The following is a 22,058-nucleotide window of genomic DNA, read 5'->3' on the forward strand; positions in this document are numbered from 1 at the left end:
CTGAGATGATTAATAAAAGCTAGGACAGTGCAGGACATGTAAGTAAAACTGTAAGTCACTTCTGTTCTTACAAAAAGAAAATATAAATTCTCTCACTGAAGTTTCAAATGCCAATTATTCCTCAGCAAAGCTGTTAGTAAAAGTGAGGGAACAAAAATTTAAATGAAAATTGTCTTACTAAAATAAAATCCCAAGCTTGACTCCTGAAAAATCAGATTTTTTTTCAAAGGAAGATAAAGTTCTGGGAAAGACAGATGGGCTGTGCTTCCTGAAGAACTTTATGAAAAGGAGTGTCTGGGGAGATCATGAAATAAGGTTATAAAGCGTCCTGGCTGTGAATTTGAGTCACCATCTACTTTGCTCTGTTTTATCTACGCCAGCACAATGGGAAAGAGAGCCAGTAGCCACATCTGGCTCTCAATGATTTGAAATGTGGCTAATCTGAATTAAGATGTGGTGTCAGTATAAAATATATACCAGAGACTGTAGTTAATAACACTGTACTGCATATGTGAAAGTTGCTTAGAGTGTAGATCTAAGAGTACACATTATAAGAAAAAAATTGTAACCATGTGTGGTGATGGATCAAATCATGTTGTACACTTGAAACTAATATGATGTTCATTGTCAACTATACCTCAGAAAAATACACACCAGCTTTTTAAAAATTTTTATTTATTTATTTTGGGAGACAGAGAGAGCATGAGCATGACTAAGGGAGGTATAGAGAGAGAAAGAGAGAGAGAGAATCCCAAGCAGGTCCACAGAGCCCAATGTGGGACTCTACTACACATGAACTGAGCTGAAATCAAGAGTTGGATGCTTAACTGACTGAAACACCCAGGTGCCCCAAGATTTTGAAGATTTAGTATAAAAAGAGCATAGTTTATTTGATTTAAAAAATATTGATTATATGTTGAAATAATATCTTTGGTGTTTCTTAAAGGAAATATATTATGAAAGTTTATTTCACCTCTTTATTTTTACTTTTCAAAATGTGGCTGCTAGAAACTTTACAATTGTAGATTTAGCTTCACTGAGATTACTATAGGACAGTGCGATGATCCAGACACATTTATGTCTTTTCTTGGTAACCCAGGGATGCACAGAAAGGATACAACTTCTGGAAGAAATGAAGCAGTGAAGGAGGTTATCTTTTTAATAGCAGCCCATTCCCATTACGTCTGTGCAGTCTTCATATATACAATCCTGAGCTCTAGTTTCAGATGTTATGACTTCAAACCAGAACCATCACTGAACAATCACTATTTGTGTGATCTTGGACAAGTGTCTGATCCTCCTGATTCTCGGTCCCCTTGGACTCCCTGCTCCTGTCAAGGGGGAGGGATGATGTCTTTACTTAGGTCTACAAACTCAGTTGTGCAAGACAAAGACATTTATTTTCCATAACCGAAATTAATTTCTGTTATGAATGTTCATTCCGTCTGTTGCTGGAAACAATCTCAGTCCTTTCAGGGTTCACTTTTCCCATAAACAGTGTTTCCATTCCTGTGTGTAGTACTTATGTAAGGGGAGGATGAGCATGTGCTTTTGGGTGTCATCGTCCATCCCCCCTGGTGTCAGCGGGGACGTTGTCCTCCATGTCGGGTTAGTCATCAAGGTTGTCTACTTCCTCCTTGCTCCAGCGGCAAGGCTCTGCAGGTGGCCTAGTTCTTTCTTCCATGTCAGAACCTATTTAGGGTTTATGGAAAACAGTCATCCAGTTGCAAAACCTACTTCATAGGTGCATTAAGAGGAATAAAAAAGATGATCTATGTAAGGTGCTTAGCACAATGCCTGATACAAATTAAGCATCTAATAAAGGTAATTATTTTTGCTAATGTTGATGTCGCTGCTCTTGTTCTTGCACTTTGGGTTTCCAGACATCTAGTTGCCAGAAAAATGGAGGGAAGGTTACCCTTCTTTCCCTCCTTTTTTTCAGTAGTTGGCAGTGAGGAGAGAAAATGGGTACAGTGGAGGGGAGACAAAACCAAACAAAATAAAACATTAATCTCTAATTACTCTTTGGTTCTGATCAAGAGATTAATAATCTAGGATTGGTGCTAGGAAGATGTGTGCGGATGCATACGAAATGGGGCTGCTAGATCTTCTAACATTGGAAGGTACCATTTAATGATAGAAATAAAACTGTTGTAAATACTCATTAAGCATTTCTGATAAGCCAGTAGTGGTGTGGCGGATACAGAAGTGCTGGTCATAGTCTACGCATGTGAAGAACTTTCAACTGGATAATAAAAACATACATTGCACTTTTAAAATGAGAGATGGTGGGGGTTGGAAGGCTGACTGTTTCTGCATGATCTCATATAGTAACCATCTTTAGGTGGGGATGTCAAAGTTCAGGATTTATATTAAAACTTCAGATAAAGAAACTCAATTTGTTAGTGTCCTTTGAGCTAATAGGAACTCAGATGCTTACTCTTTTCCAAACTCAAAAGAAACAAATGGGTTATCAGAATGTTGGTATATTAATGTACAATAAGGGATATTCTTCTCAAGTAAGAAGAATTCTCATGTAAAATTTCATGATGGCTAATACACACCAGAAGATAAAATGAGTCCTTTTTTCAGTTTTCATTAATATTCATTTATTAGTGCATTCATTTTGTCATCTGGTGTGTATTAGCTGACACTAAAGTTGTTTTGGTTTAGATGTATGAAAGAAATTCATTGGCATTGAAAATTTTACCCATTAATTACATTTTTTAATGTGGAGATTGGGAAAAGACTTCTAATATTAAGATTTTAGTAGTAAATATTTCAGATCAGCATGAGGGAGACCAGTGTTTTGTAAGAGGATGGCTTGAAGACCACTGACTCAGGTTTTGAGTGCCTTATTATTTTGATGCTTCTCTTCTATGCCCTCGCATTATTAAAGGGTTAAGACTTAATTCGGTCTTTGAATGAAGTATTAGATTTGGATTAAGGTAAAGAAATGGGATATGGAAGCTGGAGAGTAAATTTAGTGTAGGAGGAAGATGTGCCGGAAGAACTTTACTGGAATGCAGAGGGGAGTCAGCTGGAGCCTGGTGGGGAAATGTGCTGTTTGGAGGCCAGAATTGAGAGGCGATGTGATTTTACTGTATCGTATTAAACTCCACAGCGGCATGAAGAGTGTATTTGTTGGAGGAGACCTGAACTAAAAGGCTCTTAAATCCCTTAACAAGAACCCTGGAATTTGGAGTGATAATTTCCACTTGGCATTGGATGTTGCCAAGATGCTGAGTGTGACATACCATCTAATAAGATTTATCTAAAGTTTTTCTGTCCCCACGAACTCCATTTCCAAAGTGTTGAATTTGAGGATCATAACAGAAACTTACTTTGTGTTCAACTCTGTCAGCACTTGTTAAAAGTCATTTTACAAGCCATTCTTTGAAATACTGTTTAGAGAATCAGCTATTCTGAACTCTGGTGTGAACTAGAAATGTGTCTGATTTTAAACCCTTTTGCCTCTGAAAGCTTTTTGACAACAATTTCATAGCCTCTTTGAGGCAAAAGTTAGGTAGCATATGTCACTAATACATCTAATGTAGAGTTATTATCAAATCTTCCTGTTTCAATATTTCCTCCCATCCCCCGAAGTCTCATTTAATAACATCAAATTGAGTTATAGAATATTAGAACTGTAAGGGATGATCTTGAGTCACATAGCTGTGGTCTCTTTGTTTTTTGGAATTCTCTAAGGCATTGGAAGAAATACAATTCAAAACACTCTGTTTTTTCTAGCTAATTCCTCGGGACTGGGCCAACCTCATAATCTAGCCAAAATAGCAGCATTCTGCTCTGTATCGACTGCCAATTTGTTTTTCTGACATCATGTGTATATGAAGCAAAACACCATTTTTTAATCCGATCCCTTTTTTGTTAATTTAGATAGTCGGTTTCATAGAATCTATCCTTCCACAAATGAACAGATATGGCGGAGGTAGATTTTCACACCCTGACTTAGGTAAGAGTGTAGTGATGTGAGTCTCCCACTTTCGCTGTGTGTTCAGCAGGTGATAATTGAATGTGTCCACTTTCCTGAGTCACAGTAGCCAGATGTTTGCTCAAACACTAGTCTAGATGTTGCTGTGAAGTTATTTTATGATGAGGTTAGCATTTAAACCAGTGGATGTTTAGGAAAGCAGGTGACCCTCCACAATGTGGTTGGAGGTCTGAAGAGGCAGAAGACTAACTTCCTTGAGAAAAAGGAATTCTACCTGTGGTGTCTCTTCAGACTTGAGCTGCAACACCAACACGTCCGGGTCTCTCAACTGCAGGCCTAGACTGGCACAGGCACAGCCCTCAGATCCTGGGCTTGCCGGCCTCTGTGTTGTATGTGCCAATTCCCTAAAATAATTTCCCTCTCTCTATCTTTTTCAGAGTCTTTCTGCCTCTGTCTACACACACACACACACACACACACACACACACAAATCCTGTTGACTCTATTTCTCTGGAGAACCCTGACTAATACAATCAGGATTAATGATCTACCTCTGACCAAACTTCATCTATCACCCTATGTGTTAGAGTTTAAAGTGAAAGCAAGAGATTAGAGTCACATTTTATTGATGGCTGAATCAGTCTTCATGAGAAAATAAAAGAAAAATGGAAACCTAAAAACAAAGCGGCATGATTTTATTATTGTCCACTGGTTAACCCCTCAAATAGAAGATTTCATTGTATCAGAGATTAGTTGCCTTTAGGAGCAGATCCAGGTTTATTTGGAGAGTTTGGGAAGCTTTCTTTAAGAGTAATATGGAAGTATTACTATTAACTTAGGTTTGGAAGTAAATATTTTTTTAGGTTGAGAAGAAGAATCACAACAATTTCCAAGAGTTTAAAAGCTGACAAAAACTGTAAACATAACAAAATCCACAAGGAAAACATACTTTTAATTAATTAATTGCCTGATATACCGGCACAGGTATATAGTTTTTTGGAGTATGTATTTATTATTACTACTTCAGAAAAGAAAGGCAATTTATTCTGTAGATTTCAAACCCTGTTTCTTCTCCACTACCAAAATTCTGGGCCAGACACGATTAGATACAGTAATGTGGAGGTACAACCTTGACCTCTGCCTTGTGTGATATTTACTGAAAAGATGCATTTCTGAAAACTTTTCCTATAGTGGAATAACTTAACTATAAATTACTGAGACTGAAAACCATGTAAATATATCCTATAGAACCTCCCTAAATGGCTTTCTGACTTGACTTTCCCTTATCAGAGTCTAAAAATACCACAGTCACCCCAATGTCATATATGAGGTATCCCCTATATGAGGGGACATGTGATAGAGAAGAATTCGTAATGGAAAGGGACACATACCCTAAGGTAAGATAAAATATTCTCGTTTTGTAAATTTTACCAAAACGTATGATTATGTGAACTTGATAAATGAGCGGCCTCAAAGCAGACGCCTTTGGCTACCATAATTATGTGTATAACACTCTTCTCGTTTCCTACTTTTAAATAATTTTTCAAAGAATCGCTTATTAATGTAAATTTATTAATATATTTTCATGCTACTGGGATAATGTGTGAAACTTTCCATAATTAACTGTAAATATTTATACTGTGAGTGTGGGAACTACGTATGAATAGGAAATGAAATATCTTTAAATCATAAATTTGCAATGAATATTTTAGAGCAGTGTAATTGAATCTTGCTTATAATTATGGTAGACATACAATAATGGCTGGTTTTTTTTCTTTCAAATAGCTTTTTCTTTTTCACCCCTGGAAGGGCAGAGGAAAAGAACAAGAAAAAAGTGGAACAGGCCAGCTTTTATCAGGGGAGGCTGACTTCAGAAATAAAACATGTACTGGAGCCATTCACAGTTAGAACTGATTTCAAAATGAAATTACCATTGGCTTTCAAATGGAAATTTCAGGGAGAAAATGTTAATAAAAATGTAATGGTTATAATGGCAACCGTAATGATGATGATGCTATGTGTGTGTTGTTAGATGAATGATTATCATAATCTCTGACACTTTTTTTAGTCCATAAAGAGGTAGATTAAAATTGGTACTTACAGAGATCATAATTTATTCACTTTTCCCTAGCTCATTAAAATGACTTTGCCATTATTTCGGAATTCTCATCGTATGATGGGGCCATGCACATATGGCACAGACAATCAGACTGACAGGAACTTTTAGTCAGTTCCAATTCTGCTTTCATTATTCACAGGACTAAAGACTCTCTTTATAAAATCAGTTACTTGGCATTTTCTCATTGATTCTGAAAGAGGTTTATGTATGAATATGCATAGGAATCTGTGGCTGGCTGTTGTATTGGTGCTCTCCCCAGCCCCCAGAAGAAAAGACAACTATGTCTCTCAATACTAATGCCCTTGTGTAGCCTGCTTCCTTAGAACTATGGGCTTGACCATGTAACTTGCTGTGGTCAACGGACATTAGCAAATGTGACCCAAGCAAGTTTGTTGAGGGCTTGCACACTTAAGTTGTTCTTTTGGAAGACTTCGTCTTGGAACCCAGATATCATTCTATAGGGAAGTCTAAGCTATATTGCTACTGAGCAATGACTTGTGGAATGGCCCTGGATGGGGAGACACAACAAAGAGAGAAAGGCTACTTGGAAGAAAACCAAGGTTTTCTACCCAAATTTCCACTTAACTCCATGAGAGACCTCCCCTAACACTAAAAGAAACACAACCACCAGTCAGTCCACATAAATGGGATAGAAAACACGTTATTGTGGTTTGAAACTGGTAAGTATTCATTTGTAAAGCAGCAATAGATAAAGGAAACAGGACTATAGAAAGATTTTTAAAAACCATCTCACTTGTATATGAAAATGATTTAAGTGAAATTAGAGTCTTATTAAGTCAAATGCCCATAAAATGATGTGTATTCAGCATTTTATATGTACAACCTTATGATTTTGTAGCTGACACTTAATTACTTTCTGTATCTGCATATTAGTCATTATACTAAATATCTTATTTATTAAAATTATTAATTAAATTTTACTAATTTATTAATAATAGATTATCATTACTTTAAAAATCTACAATTCTATGTAGGTGCTGTGTTTTTCCCCATCCTGTAGATGGGGAAACTGAGACTTAAAGACAATAAATATTTGTCTGAAGTTACAGTGTGTGGAAGATATAACAAAGAGATAAAATGCAGGCTGCACAAGCAGTGGAATGTACAGTTTTTAGAAAGGTCTATATTCATGAAATCAGTGTAAGAAGAGACGACACTTCTATTAAACAGTGTGGTGCTAGTTAAAAGCATTTTGAATCAGAATGATACCAGTTTACATGGCAGCTCTGCCACCAGCTTTGTGACGTTAATTTATTTAAACTCCCTGAGCCTCAGTTTTCCTATCCATCTGTTTAAAAAGATCGGTTCCACAGTTGTTGGAGAGAGTAACCTGGGCCAAGGAGTCAGCTTATATCTAACTAATTCTGCGGATTGTTCGCATCTCTTCCCAAATCCATGTTCTGAGACATCACATGGATCGTTTAAAATCAGCAGTGGTGGGAGTTTTAAATTCTGAAAATATTAAAGCCCCATCATCCAAAAACTTCCAACCTGGAGTCTGACAGAATCTGACTGCCAACTCAACAGCACAGGAGTGAGGTGTGACCCTGAAAAAAGGGAGGAGCTGGTGGGGTCGGTCACTGTTGGGTTCCTGGCAGAAGATTCTGAGGAGTATCTCCTGGAAGAGGAAGAGCTGATCCCTTATGGACTGGTTGCTCTTTCTGGGGCAGGGTTATGAGAGATCAAGTATGGGTTGTGTGCTGCCAGGAGGGTGGAAAGGTTTAACGATTACTCCTACAACTGGAAATAGCAGAGGGAGTCTGGGGAAGTCACTGATGAGAAAGTGGTGATCACTCATCCAGGGGGTTGTTATGATGCTGGACGACCACATAAAGCAACAGTTTGTCCTGTCAACTTTGCGGCCAACTCTGACCTTCCAGCCTGATTAGCTGCAGGGCTGCTTTTTGTTCTTCAGTCCAAGTCGACTGTGACACTTACTGTCTCAGCAAGTCTCTCAGAGATCAGCATACACTACAAATCGAGACTTTAAATGTTCTTTCCTGGGAACTCTGTTGTTGAACATTTACCAGCTTATCACTACTTGTTTGTTTTCATGTTTCTGTCTTTTCAGAACAGATTCCTCTTCTTTTAAGACTCAGTGGACACAGTGAAGTCCCATATGCATAACTAATAAATGTCTACTATTTTTCTAGTTGTTATTTAAATTTTTTTTCTGGTTGTCTTTTCTTTGTTTTTTTTTTTTTTTTTTGAGAGACAGAGAGAGGCAGCATGAGCCGGGGAGGATCATAGAGAGAGGGAGACACAGAATCTGAAACAGGCTCCAGGCTCTGAGCTAGCTGTCAGCACAAAGCCTGATGTGGGGCTCGAACCCATGAACTGTGAGATCATGATCTGAGCCGAAGTTGGACGCTTAACCAACTGAGCCACCCAGACGTCCCTCTAGATGTTATTTAGAATCCCCAGGGAATACCTACGTTTCTCAAATCCAATCTTAAGTACCTACCTTTGAATTGTTTACCCATTTCAGGGCTTGTCTGAGAATGTGTGAAGATTCTGTCAGAACTGCCTGACTGAAAAAATGCTTAACAAAACATTTCTTCTCAGAAAATAGGAAGCCTTTCCTCTAGGAAAAAAAACAGTTCAATTTTCTACCTTAGTCTGTAAAAGTTTCCTAAAATCACTAAAAAAATCCAGATTTCTTTAGCTTCAACAAATTGGCACAGTGACTATATAATATACATGAAAACAGGAATGGTTGGGTTATGCTTATTTGCTTTTGTCCAGAACTCCTCTAATGGAGAAAATAAGTACATATTAGTCCACTGTTTAGGTAATGTTGATGGAGAAATGACCATGCATTTACCCATCCAGTGCATGTATTCAAAGATGCAGATGCAATTGTTAGGCAAAAGACAAGGATCTGCCAGAGAACTTTTCAAGCATGGTGTTTCAAAACATGGAATTATTTTTCTTCTTCTAAAATATTATATATTTTGGAAAGAAAATAGGTTGTCTCCACAATGGACAGAAATTAAGATGAGGAAGAATGATGACTCAGAATGAAAGACGCACTTACTTTGGAGTTGAAAGAGATCAGAGAGAGCATCTTAAACTTTTTGGATTACAGACCTGCTTGACAGTCTGAAGCCATGGGTCTTTTCCCCAGAAAATGCACCTGTCTTAGTGTGCGTATACATATATACCCACCATCACAGAATTTTGGTGTTCTTTGATCTCTTTGAGCCCATTCATAGACTCCAATCAAAGGGAAAAATCTGGATACAGTCTGTTGACTTTATTTCTGAAGTTTTCCAGCCAAGGAGACACATCGAAGTAGTGGCAGATCTAGTATTACAAGTAACAACTCTTATCTCATTAGGCTGCTCCCACCCATGTCTTCTCTCATCAACTTCTTTTCCCCCACCAGCGATGAGACAGCTAACATGGTAGATCCCAAGCTTTGTGACAGGACACGATAAGCCGTACAGTGTGGTGGTTTAGGACATAGGCTTTGGAGTTGGTTCGGCCTAGGCTTAAGGTCTGGCTTTGTTTGAAATTTTAATTATAGTTGAAACTTTCTAAGCTTCAGTTTTGTCATGGTAATACGGAGAAAGTTACGGAATTGAAGAACTGATGTAAAGACTAAACAAGCATAATATGTACAATGTACTTAGTGCCTGTGCCTTCCAAAACTAGAGAGCCAGACAGGTGGACACAGAGAATCCCATCTTACTGGAACAGAAACCCATGAGCAGAAACCACTGTGAGAACCAGTGTCAGGGTAAGAACGAAATCCTAAAGCATAAATGACAATTGGTGGAGGCTCCGTGCCAACAAGTCTGAGAGTTAGGACTTCCAGGGAGGCCCCATTCAAGGCTGGGTATGCCCACGCTTTTGTGAGCTTATCTCCAGGAGCTCTGCCAGGTTCTCACAGTGAAAACTGGGGACAGAGCCCATTCTGAGCCATTTTGAAGCACATTTTGTTCTTTACAAGGTGTGCCCTGTGACCTCAGTTCTCTGATGGGTCTAAGAAAAGTTGTTGATTTTTAGTTCGATTTCTTACTTGTTATGGCAGAGTGACAATTTCCAAGCTCCTTGTTGCTGGACTGGAAACCAGACACCTTGAACAAGACATGTTTTTACTTCTCTTGGGTAAATATCTGGAGGTGAAATTGCTTAAGGAAGATTTTTAGTGTTCCTTTTGCTGGTGATGCAGAATTATGACTTTATTTAAGCACTGTATTTCAAGTTTTTTTTTAATTCACCAAGGAAATAAATATTTGGGCAATAATTCTTTAAAAAGTACATTATTGTAACATATCATTGTTTTGCTGTCAGCTTTATGATATGCTGCTTCAAGTTTAATATTGTAAACACAAGTTCTCACCAAAAAAAAACTTCACTGAAAGTTTTTCTCTTTATATGCTTTATCAAGAAACCCCTTGCCTGGCCTTGGGTGATAGAGTAGTTATTAGCGAGGACTGAAAGGTATTCCTTTCTTATCTGCCCTTCCATGTCTATCTTTCCAAAAAGGATAAAAAAAGTCTTGGGGATCTAAGATCTACACATTGACTGTGGGTATCAAAGGAGTAGAGCCTGGACCCATCTGGCACCTCAGCCCAGGGCTGATGATCAGGGCAAAGTAGCCCAGGACATAGGCATGAGTGCAGCTTCTTGCCTAAACACCATATGAGGATATTTCTGGGACCCTGGCAAAGCTTTAAGGAATATCTAAAAACTGAGGGGGATGGAAGGAGCCTAATTACCCATGATTTAGGCCAAGGATTGGAACTGGGTACCAACCTGGTGACAAAGGGGAGTTATGCCTATTATATAACTGGTAACTATAAATGAAACAAATGTAGCAAATAATGTTCATTGGAAAAGTTAACCTTATATTAAAAATTATTCCAGTTATCCTTTTAATACCACTTTTACTTATTTTTATTCTATTTTTATGAGAAGAAGGGGTATAGATCTCAGTGTCTTTGGATATAATTTTTAATCTTAGTGAGAACTTTTATATTTTGCAGTTTAGTTTATAAAATCATTTAAAGTTTTAATACAAGCAGAAATAAGTATATTATGGATCATCTGAACTGATAATGGTGCTAGGACTTCATGTTTATGACTTATATGTTGCTCGGTAAAGGCCAAGTGACTTGATGATGTGCTTTTATTGATGAGATTTTCAGAGTGATTAGGGTTGGGATAAGTGACTGGAGAACCGAGTCTTCTTTTGGTATGTGACATAACAAATTACCATGAACTTAGTATCTTTAAACAATCCACATTGATTGTCTTGCAGTTTCTGTGGGTCAGGAGTCTGAGCATATCTTCGTTTGTGTCCTCTGCTTAGGATTTCACAAGGTGTTAGTTAAGGCTTCTGCTTGTCTATGTTCTCATTTGGAGTCTTTCCTGGGGAAGAATTTTCTTCTCTCACTGGTTGTTTACAGAGTTCATTTACTTGCAACTGTAAGATTCATGGCAAGTTGCTTCTTCAATGCCAGCAGGAGAGAGAATCTCTAGCAAATGGACTCTCTATGACACAGTGTAGTTGTGGGAGTGGCATCTCCTCACCGGTGCCACATCATGTTAGTTAGAAGGGAGTCACAGGAGGAGATAATGCAAGGATATAAATACTAGGAGGCAGATATCAGAGGCCACCTAAAAGTCTGCCCACCCCACAATAAATGAAGCATAAAACTAAATATAATATAATATATGGCAGCTAATATGTTATTAACCTCAAGGCTTGTCTTTCATGTTCAGCCACACAATATCATCTCTTACATAAAACTAACGTAATTAATGATGCATATAGTTTAACAATGGTAATAAAGAAGAATTTTTCTTCTTTAAAGAAGGATTTGTGTATTACCTAGCCTAACCTGATTGTTTTCTTTAGAAGAAAAAATGTTCTGTTACTGGTATCATCTATAGAATTATTCTTTAAATTAGCACCCATTTAAGGGAATTAGTCTCCTAGGGCTTGGTGTAACAAAGCATGACAAACATGGTGGTTTAAAACAAAGGAAATTTATTCTCTCAAAGTTCTGGAGGCTAAAAATCTGAAAGCAAGGTGTCAACAGGGCCCTGCTCTCCTTGAAACCTCTAAGATGGGATTCTTGCCTGCTCTTCATAGATTCTGGTGCTTGTTGAAAATCTTTGGCACCCCTTGGCTTGTAGGTGCATTGTTCCAAGTTTTGCATCTGTTATCACCTGACATTCTCCTTGTGTAGTTCTGTATGCCTGCTTTTTTTTTTTTTTTTTTATAAGGATCCTAGTCATGTTGGAGTATGAGACTGCTATAGTCAGGTATGATCTAAGTTTGGCTTAACTAATTACATCTGCTATGATCTTGTTTCCAAATAAGGTCATATTCTGAGGTGCTGAGATGGACATGAATATTGGGGGAACACTATTCAACTCAGACAAGTTTAGTAGCAGTAACGCCATGTGGTAGATCATTTTAGAAATTGTTCTTCACTTGATCTTAGCCAAAAGGCTGAGAAACGATTTTTTTGAAATCGCTCTAAATGATTCCCACCTCCTACTCCTCACTCCTTGTATCGTCCCCTCATCTTTGGTGTATACTGGATCTAGTGGTTTTCTTCTAATAAATAGAATAGGCAAAAGAGCTGGGATGTCACTTTGAGATTAAGCTGTAAAAGTCTGTGGTTTTAGTTCTGCCTGCAGACTCTGTCTTTGGCTCTTCTTTGTACTGATGAAGCAAGCCACCATGTTGAGAGCTATGTTATGGAGACACTGGCATAGCAGAGAAGTGAGGGCAGCATCTGGCCAACAGTCAGTGAGAAACTGAGGAGAGCAACTGAACCCTGCCAACAGCCACTGGAGTGAGCTACCACCAGTCATGTTTTAAGATGACTGCAGACCCAGCTGACAGCTTGACTGCAGCCTTCCAAGATCCGAGGGCTGGAGGATCCGCTAAGCTGTGCCCAAATTCCTGACTCACAGAAACAGTGAGATGATGATGTTGTTTTATGGCACTCAATTTGTTACATTTCAGTAGATAAGTAATATCCACTATTTCTCCTGTATCATTCTCACCAAATATTATGAAACTTGTGAATATGTTTTACATCTTCCTTTTATTTAAAAAAAGTCAGGGGCGCCTGAGTGGCTCAGTCGGTTAAGCCTCCAACTTCAGCTCAGGTCAGATCTCACATTGGTGGGTTCCAGCCCCGCGTCAGGCTCTGTGCTGACAACTAGCTCAGAGCCTGGAGCCTGCTTTCGGTTCTGTGTCTCCTTCTCTCTGTGCCCCTCCCCCTCTCATGCTCTGTCTCTCTCTGTATCAAAAATAAATAAAACATTAAAAAAATTAAAAAAAAGTCAAACAAGTACAGTCTACTGTAGCTTAATACAGCATAGCTTCTAACGGTGTCACTGCAAATTTTCTATGGGTGATTTAATAATGTCAGGTGAAATTCTTGCCTCTTATGAACTCTGAAGAAAATCCCAGAGATTTAATCATTGAGGTTTAATTAGAGTTGATGGGATTAATTATATAATCATATCAACAACATAATATGTTTACTCTTAACTGAAGCACTGTTTTTTGTCTTGGACATTGGAAATAAACAGAAATTTATTTTGGCTTGGCAGTTCAGATTAGACAGACATGGTTTTATTATTGTCTTCTGAAGGTTGGGTTTATAATGATAAAGCAATTAGCCATTTGACATACCGCTGTCCTATCTCTGTTTATTCTAAAAGAACTAGAAAAGCCAATTTCTTTCAGTCAAGAAAAAGTTGTTTTTCTGGTTTCCATTCAGACACTACATAAACTTGCAATATAAAGTCTTGGGAAAGGAGTATTGGTGAGTTATATTTGATTATTTTTAATTAGTCCATTGATATTAATACTTTTGAAAGTCAAGACAATGGTAATAAATCTGGTGGTATACTAGGATATTAAACAATTTTAAGGAAATTACAATATGATTTTCCATTAATTGAAACATTAAATTTCTTCCTGTGCTATCAACTTTTCCTTTTTTAAAAAAATTTAATGTTTATTTACTTTTAAAAGAAAGACAGAGACAGAGATAGAGACAGAGACAGAGACAGACAGAGCATGGGCAGGAGAGGGGCAGAGAGAGATGGAGGCACAGAATCTGAAACAGGCTCCAGGCTCTGAGCTGTCAGCACAGAGCCTGACACAGAGCTTGAACTCATGAACCTCAGGATCATGACCTGAGCCAAAGTCAGATGCTCAACCAGTTGAGTCATCCAAGTGCCTCTATTTATTTTTGAGAGAGAGCATGAGAGGGGAAGGAGCAGAGAGAGAGAGGGAAATATATGATCTGAAGTAGGCTCCTTGCTGACAGCAGCTAGCCCCAAGTGGGGCTCAAACTCATGAAATACGAGATCATAACCTGAGTGAGAGTTGGACACTCAACCAACTGAGCCACCCAGGTGCCCAGGAGTGTTTTTCCCTTCCACATGTTATCCTCATTTAAGGTAGAAGCTTTAAATCCATGCTAAATTTAACTGAAATCACAGCTCATGACCTAGTCAGGTCTGAATATATGAATTACAGAACCATATATTCATTTGGGTAAACCAGCTGGATCTCTAAAGAGAAAGTAATTCAGGCAAAGGACTGGCATATGTTATTGTGGTCACTGGCCTGCAAGATGGCCCATCATGATCATTACCTCCTAGAATCCACGTCCTTATGTAAGTTCCTCCCACATGATTCAGAGCTGGTCTGTGTGAATAACAGGAGTCAGTGGAAGGGAAAGTGTGTGACTTCAAGCCTAGGTCATATAAGGCACTGAAACTTCTGCCTGGGTGACCTTTGGGTCTTCATTCAGAGGAAAGCCAAGTGTAGGGACTCACAGGCAGTCCTGTGAGGAGGCCCAGGTAGAGAACACCTGAAATCTTCTGCAACTTCCCAGATAAATGTATGAGCCACTGTGGGGGCACCTGGGTGGCTCAGTTGGGTAAGCATCCAACTTAGACTCAAGTCATGATCTCATGGTTTGTGAGTTTGAGCCTTGCATTGAACTCTCTGCTCTCAGTGCAGAGACCATTTCAGATCCTCTGTCTCCCTCTTTCTCTGCTCTTCCCTGACTCATGTGCTCCCTCTGTCTCTCAAAAATAAATTAAAACAAACTAACACACAAACAAAAAACCTGATTGCACTCTCATAAAAGACCCTGAGAGAGAACAACCCAGTCAAGCTGTTTCTGTGGATCCACAGAAGCCATGTATGATAGTTTTTCTTGCTTTCGGCCTCCAAGTTTTGGGATGATTTGTTACAAAGCATTACATGCTTACCATAGTTACCTATTTCCCCTCAATATGAAGATGCAGATATCTGGCTTGAAAAGGTGATTTTGGTGTACGTAGCTTATGGTAGGTACTCAAAAGTATTAATTGAATGAATTAATAAATGCATAAATGGAAACATTTAAAAATATAGCTCTGGAATTTAGTTAAGGTTACAGAAATGAATTAGCATTCTGAAGACCAGAGAAATATTTTTATATTGTTAAAACATTTAGCCTCATGGAATGGGAGGAATTGCATAGAATATGTTGAACAACAGGGCATGACTATAATCTCCCAACATACAGAAGAGATGTTCATTTACACAACAATATTATAAGATGAAAATTATAAGGGCATTTAACCTGTGGCAGGGATAGTGTGATGGTAAATTTAATGCATCAATTTAGCCAGTCTGTAGTATATGGTTATTTAATTAAACATCAATCTAAGAGTGTCTATGATGGTACTTTGTATATATGGCTAACACTTACAGTCAGTTGATTTTAAGTAATGTATGTGGGTCTCATCAAATTGATTAAAGTCCTTCAGAGCTGAAACTGAGGTTTTCTGAAGAAGATTTTCTGCCTCTGTAGTATCAACTTCTGTTTTGTTCCAGCCTGTTGCTCTATGGAATTCAAATTTACTGGCCTCTACAATTGTGTGAGCCAGTTCCTTAAAATAAGTCTCTCTCTCTCTCTCCACACACATACATACACTATCAGTTCTTCTCTGGAGAACGCTGATGGATACAGACTGGTATTCCCAGCGAGTATGGATATAATCTCTTACATTTTCCCAGTCTTTTTAAATTAGTTTTGATGTCAAGTGGTCAGTTTGGACAATAGGCTATGAGCAGTAGTGACCTGTGTCATTTTTAGTACAAGCCATTGAGGAACCATGTTTTTTCCTCTCTCTTCTAGTCTGAAGTAGGTTGAAAACTATGTGCCCTCTAATTTACCACTGCCTTAAAAAAAAGGCATGCCAACTAGTAGTGGACTGTGATGTGAAAAAAATCAAATCCTTGTTGTGTTAAGTGAGATTTTGAATTTTATTTATTTCACCGGTTTATCCTATCTTGAATGATATACTACCAAAATAGAAAAAAATGAAATCATAGGCTTATTAATCAGAGATCATTTGGTTGTAAGCAAATGAAAAGCCATCTCAATCCATTTCTTAAAAAAGAATGGCTTATATAAGTTTATATAATTAAGTGGTCCAAGAGCAGATCTCCAGGTTTATTCAAAACTGAATCCAGAGAGTCAAAAAACTGTCATCAAGATTTGGGTTTCATTCCTAGCCTAATTCACACTTTTCCTTTTTTTTTTTTTTTTTTTTTTGGACCAACAAGTCATAGGGAATGATTTTAATTCAGCTGACCGGCTATGTCCCTAACTCTGAACCATTCACTGTGGCTGGTCCACGAGGACTAAAATTCAGGGGTCAACTTTGTTCAGAGGTCTATTCTCAGAGATAAGGTGGTTGGGGGACTGTTAAGATCAGCCTCACTCACATCACAAGGTTTGGACATGGATTAGGGGAGATTATTCAAAGGAAAATTGGGCTGCTTTGAGTAGAGGGACAAAGAAAGGCAGGCAAAAGCAACAAATTTCTACTGCAGGGGAGTACAAGTTTTTATGTCTTTTGTATCAGGAGAAAAGAAACTAGATTGCATATATAGAAACACAAATGTATTTGCTGAACATGCTATTTAAAACTACTGAAATGTTGTGGTGAGTGAGTGGTAAGCTGGGCAGGCAACTAAAATCAGGAGAGTAGCTGTTGCAATGTAATAATTCATTTTAACCAAAGATGAAAGAAAGAACTTGCCACATCAAGAGCGTGTATATCAATAATACATCGATCAATGTACAGAAGATGTCACATCTGATTGAAAGCAATTGAAGGGATATTACATCGCTCAAGAAATAAAAGCCAAGGGCAAGTTATTCCATATTGAAATCATAATCGTAATTATTCATTATTTAGATAGTAATGACACATTTAGAACTTGTTCAGAGAGCAATTAACAAGCTGACTATTCAGTCACACTCTAATCCATTTTATATAATCTGAATAAAACTAGTCAAATAGAAAAACTGATTCCAATGGAAAGCTCCTTTCCCCCCCACTATAGTATTTATCTGAATAATTTATAAGAGGTTATAAAGCACATATATGGATGCATGTCTATGTGTATCCATTATTGATCTAGTGTGATATATAGTTTCATAACTAATAAAGTTAAATAAAACTAAGTATGAGCACAATAATAAATCTTTTGTTTATGTAATAATGCAGTGAATATGTGCTAAAGATTTTAAAATTTTACAAGAAATGATTTTTGTCATTTAAAATGTTTAGGGAATAGTTTAATCAGCAGTTTAGATTGGTAGGGTGGCATTAAGGTAGGGTGCCATTAAGAAGAAAAAAATATCCAAATAATCTTTTTCCCCTTTCTTTTCCTTTATGTTTTTTTTAAGGAAAAAATATTGACTGCAAGTATAGAAATCAAGAGTCTACTAGCAGATGGGAGAAGAGTAAAATTTGGAACATGTTAATTTCCTGCCAAATTTCAGTATTCTGTTCCTGAATTATAATGGGCATGATGAAATGCGTTGATATGATCAAGGTTTCATAGAAGTTTGGAAGTCAACAGACATTCAGTAAATATTGTGTATATAACAAATATCAATACATAAATACAAAAGCTACAAACAAGAGTTTAAAAAGCATCCACTTTTGGGGCGCCTGGGTGGCTCAGTCGGTTAAGTCTCCGGCTTCAGCTCAGGTCAGATCTCAAGTTCGTGGGTTCGAGCCCCGCGTCAGGCTCTGTGCTGACAGCTAGCTCGGAGCCTGGAGCCTGCTTCCGGTTCTGTGTCTCCTTCTCTCTCTGCCCCTCCCCCTCTCATGCTCTGTCTCTCCCTGTATCAAAAATAAATTAAAAAAAAACATTAAAAAAAAAAAGCATCCACTTTTGAAACAAACCAGAGGTCAAAGCTCTGAAACCAGCACCCTTAGGTCATTCTTTTCCTGAATAACTTCAAGATACTTCTTGTGATATTTTAATCTGTTGTAGCAGATTCTTTCCTGAGGTTCTGAATCAGGCTCACTGAACCTCTATTCAAAGTATGTTGATCCAGTAGCTACCATGTCTTGGGCACATTACATGCATTTCTTTTTTTTTCTTTTTTAATCTTTTTAATGTTTATTTTTGAGAGGGATAGACAGTGAGAGGCTGGGTGTGAGCAGGGAAGGGGCTGAGAGAGAGGGAGACACAGAATCTGAAACAGCTTCCAGACTCTGAGCTAGCAGTCAGCACAGAGCCCAACTTGGGGCTTGAACCCACAGACCGCGGGATCACACCCTGAGCCAAAAGCCAGACGCTTAACGGACTGAGCCACCCAGGTGCCTCTACATGCATTTCTCAAAGAAGTGAGAATTCAGGTCTGCCTGACTCCGCGCCCCATCTGCAGTTTCTCAGTCTGCCACACTGCCTCGTCTGTCACACGTGATGTGGGGTATTGTGGTTGTGCCACCCTATTTCTAATTATTCTCTGTTCGCTCCTCCCTAATGCGCACAGAGGCCCCATGGAGCGCTTTCAGCCACCTGATCTCCAGTCCCTTACAAAGTCCAAATCTATGACATGAATCATGCTTCTTAATACTGAATCACGTGGCTCTTTAGTCTCACAGGGAGCAGAAGACTTCTGTTAGTATTTGAGCTCTCTTAGACTAGCTGTGTGATCTCAGACAGAGGGTAGTGTCTCCATCCTCATTCTTTATTCCTTTCATTTACCCATGAGATCCTCTGACCTCTTTTCCCAGCTTTGTGGGAACTTATAGTGATGCCAATGAATTTGACCTTATTTTAAAGGATCTCATATTTTTCTGTTCTTTTATAATTCTTCTATATTAGGTATAATTTTGATCTGTAATTTTGGGGGAAAATATACAACTGTTTTTTTTTACACAACTTGAATGTGGATTTGAGCCCTTCTAGTGTGTGTGTTGGGGGGGAGGGATTACTACTTTTCTTTAGGGTTATGCAAAAGGTTTCAAGGGTTCTCAAGTGTGTGAAAAATGGGAGAATATCCTGGTCCTGCATCCACTGTGTTGGTTGTCACTTAACATTCCTCCTATCAAGTGATGCTGCTGGGAAGAGTGGCTTCTCTACCATTCTTTAGGTACCCTTGCTCTGGAAAAATGCAGATGGCTTCACACAGGTTTTCTGTGCTGACCTCAGGCTTTGTGACGTCTGCTTTGTGAAGAGTCTTAGGTCTTTGAGGCCAGAATTCCACAGATGTCCAAAAGGTTTCTGTCCTTTTTAGTCTCTGGCACTGGTGGAAAGGGTTTGTGAATGTGCACCCAATATTGAAAACCATAAAGTCCTCCAGGGTCTTCTCTAGTCTTTCTTTCAATAGCTATTCTTTCTTCTCTAGGATGAGCCCTTCTCTAAAATTACTCTAAGCATAGCCTCTCTCTCCCCTCCTTCTACCAGGATTACCCAACCTATTAACCACAGGTGCTTTGGGTCCCAATCAAAAGCTTAAGGAGTTGTATTCTTGGTGCCCAACAACTTCTTTCTGCCTCTGAAACCCAAAGCTGTTAACAGGCCTTCGAAGTAAAGGAAATCAGTACAACACTACAAGTTCCTATTTCTAAGGGTTTGGGTAACAGTAATGAAATTAAAGTTGCATTTCTTCTGAGACTCTCCTATAGGAGTGGGATGAAGCAGAAATGATTATCTCAATAAATTCTCCTACGACATTGTTCATGTATATTTTAAAAGGGTGCCAAAAAGTGTAAAGTAGGGATGGTAAATGCATACTTTTGCAGCCACTGGTTTCTGCCTCACCCTTGGCAGATATAGCTAATTAATCATTTCTGTCAATGGTCTACACTTGCTTGTTAATTCACAACATAATGGGTATGACAGCCAGTACTAATGAATTTGAATCGGAAATTGAAATTCGAATACACTTAACATCTTTTCCCTAAATATTATATAATGTGGAAAATTCTGAAATTTGGTGATATTGCCAATGGGGTGGGGCACAGGGGAAAGATGAGTGGCAGTGGGGGAAAGGGGAGAAGGGATGGTTGAAGTTCTGTGTTTCGGAAAGGTCACGTGGAACATGTACTCATCTTGAACCTAGAATTTGCTCTTTAACTTTTGTCCTGAGAACTTTTATATAGTGAGTCCATCCAAGAAAAACCAGGTTTTAGAAGACAGATATATTCTTAAAAAATGTTTAATAAACTTGAAAAGTTACTTGGTTAAAAATGAAGTTTCTAGATAAGAATTCTGGAAAATACTTTCGGAGTGGCCTACCTATTCTTTTACTGATGATGAAGACCTTGTGAAACCAAATTAATATCATAAAGTTAATAAGACAATTTAAAGAAAATACAGAAGAGTTGGAAGTTCCCAAAGCATACTACCTTCAAGATAAGAGAGTATCATGGGCATTTTTCTAAAAAAGAAACGTAAGTGATGAACAGACCAGTGAACTCTTTTTGTGAATGGTCTGGTATAGTAGGGTTCTCCAGAGAAACAGAACCAATAGGAAATATACAATTATACATACATACATGCACACACACACACACACACACACACATATAAATAGAGAAAGAGAGAGAGAGGCATTCCTGAGATTTTTGGCTTTTATTCCATATTTTTATCATAAGGAATTGGCTCATGTGATTCTAGAAGTTGAGAGTCCCGTCCCCGCAGGGTGAGTCACTAAGTTGGAGAAGAGCCGATGGTGTAGTTCAGTTTGACACTGTCAGGCTTTAGACCCAGGAAGAGTCAATGTTTCAGTTTGAGCCTGAAGGCAGGAAAAAGTTGAAGTCTCGCTTCAGCATGTGAGTTAGGAGGTCAGTTACGTGGTCAGTGAGGAGGAATATTCTTTCTCTAGTGGAAGACCATTTCTTTCTTCTCAGGCCTTCAACAGATTGGATGAGCCCGCTCACCCCCATTAGTGAGGACAATCTGCTTTGCTCAGATTATCAATGTAAATATTAATCTCACCCCAAAACACAGAAACACCCAGAATAATATTTGATCAAATATCTGGGCACCCAGTTAATTTGATACAGAAAGTTACTTATCACATCTGAGAACTTTTTCCCCCGAGAAAGCTGAACTGAATACAAAGGGATTTTTACCCTTTGGATTTAGCTTTTTAAGAACATCATACAGACTGCCACTCATTTTAATTAGTTTTATTTAGTTAGTTAGTTTCCCTGAAAGGATTTTAGAAGACCATCCAGATATAGTAGCATTACAATTTCCAGTGTTAGTTCCAGATTACCTACCCAGCTAACTTAATAAAAGCATATTCAATTCTAGTTCAGAAGATAACATTATCTAACCTAATTCCAAGAGGCCAGCCTGTCCAAAGACTAAAAATCCAACTGCATTATTCATATGTTTGCAATTTACTTACTCCACGTCTAATTTGTGTTAGTTAATATGTTTCAGAAATCCACACACAGGCACACTTATATACACATTTAAACCATGCAACTAATTTCAAAGTAAACTTTCCCTGTAGAATTTTCCATATATTATTCCTTTATCTCCATTTTCCCTTTTTCCCAATTTGTTTCAATGGCATTTGAAACCCAACTTCAGATACTTGGTAAGCATTCCTAAGATTTTTGGCTTTTCTTTCCTTTATTTTCTAATGTAAAAGA

The 22,058-nt window shown here is 38.2% G+C and overlaps 1 long non-coding RNA gene across 2 annotated transcripts in view; it reads left to right on the top strand.

Annotated features, from left to right (window-relative positions):
* LOC115294678 overlaps nt 1-18,004 on the top strand; it is a 116,120-nt gene extending 98,116 nt beyond the window's left edge. The window contains exons 6-7 of one of the 2 annotated variants that reach the window (XR_003910053.1): nt 5,243-5,349; nt 5,738-5,961. This is a non-coding gene — a long non-coding RNA (uncharacterized LOC115294678). Of the gene's footprint in view, nt 1-5,242; nt 5,350-5,737; nt 5,962-17,836 lie in introns of those variants that run through there. The other variant, XR_003910057.1, reaches the window with a different exon arrangement.
* The last annotated feature ends 4,054 nt before the right edge of the window (nt 18,005-22,058 follow it).

The sequence above is a fragment of the Suricata suricatta genome, chromosome 6 (assembly GCF_006229205.1).
Source record: "Suricata suricatta isolate VVHF042 chromosome 6, meerkat_22Aug2017_6uvM2_HiC, whole genome shotgun sequence".
NCBI classification, from domain to species: domain Eukaryota; kingdom Metazoa; phylum Chordata; class Mammalia; order Carnivora; family Herpestidae; genus Suricata; species Suricata suricatta.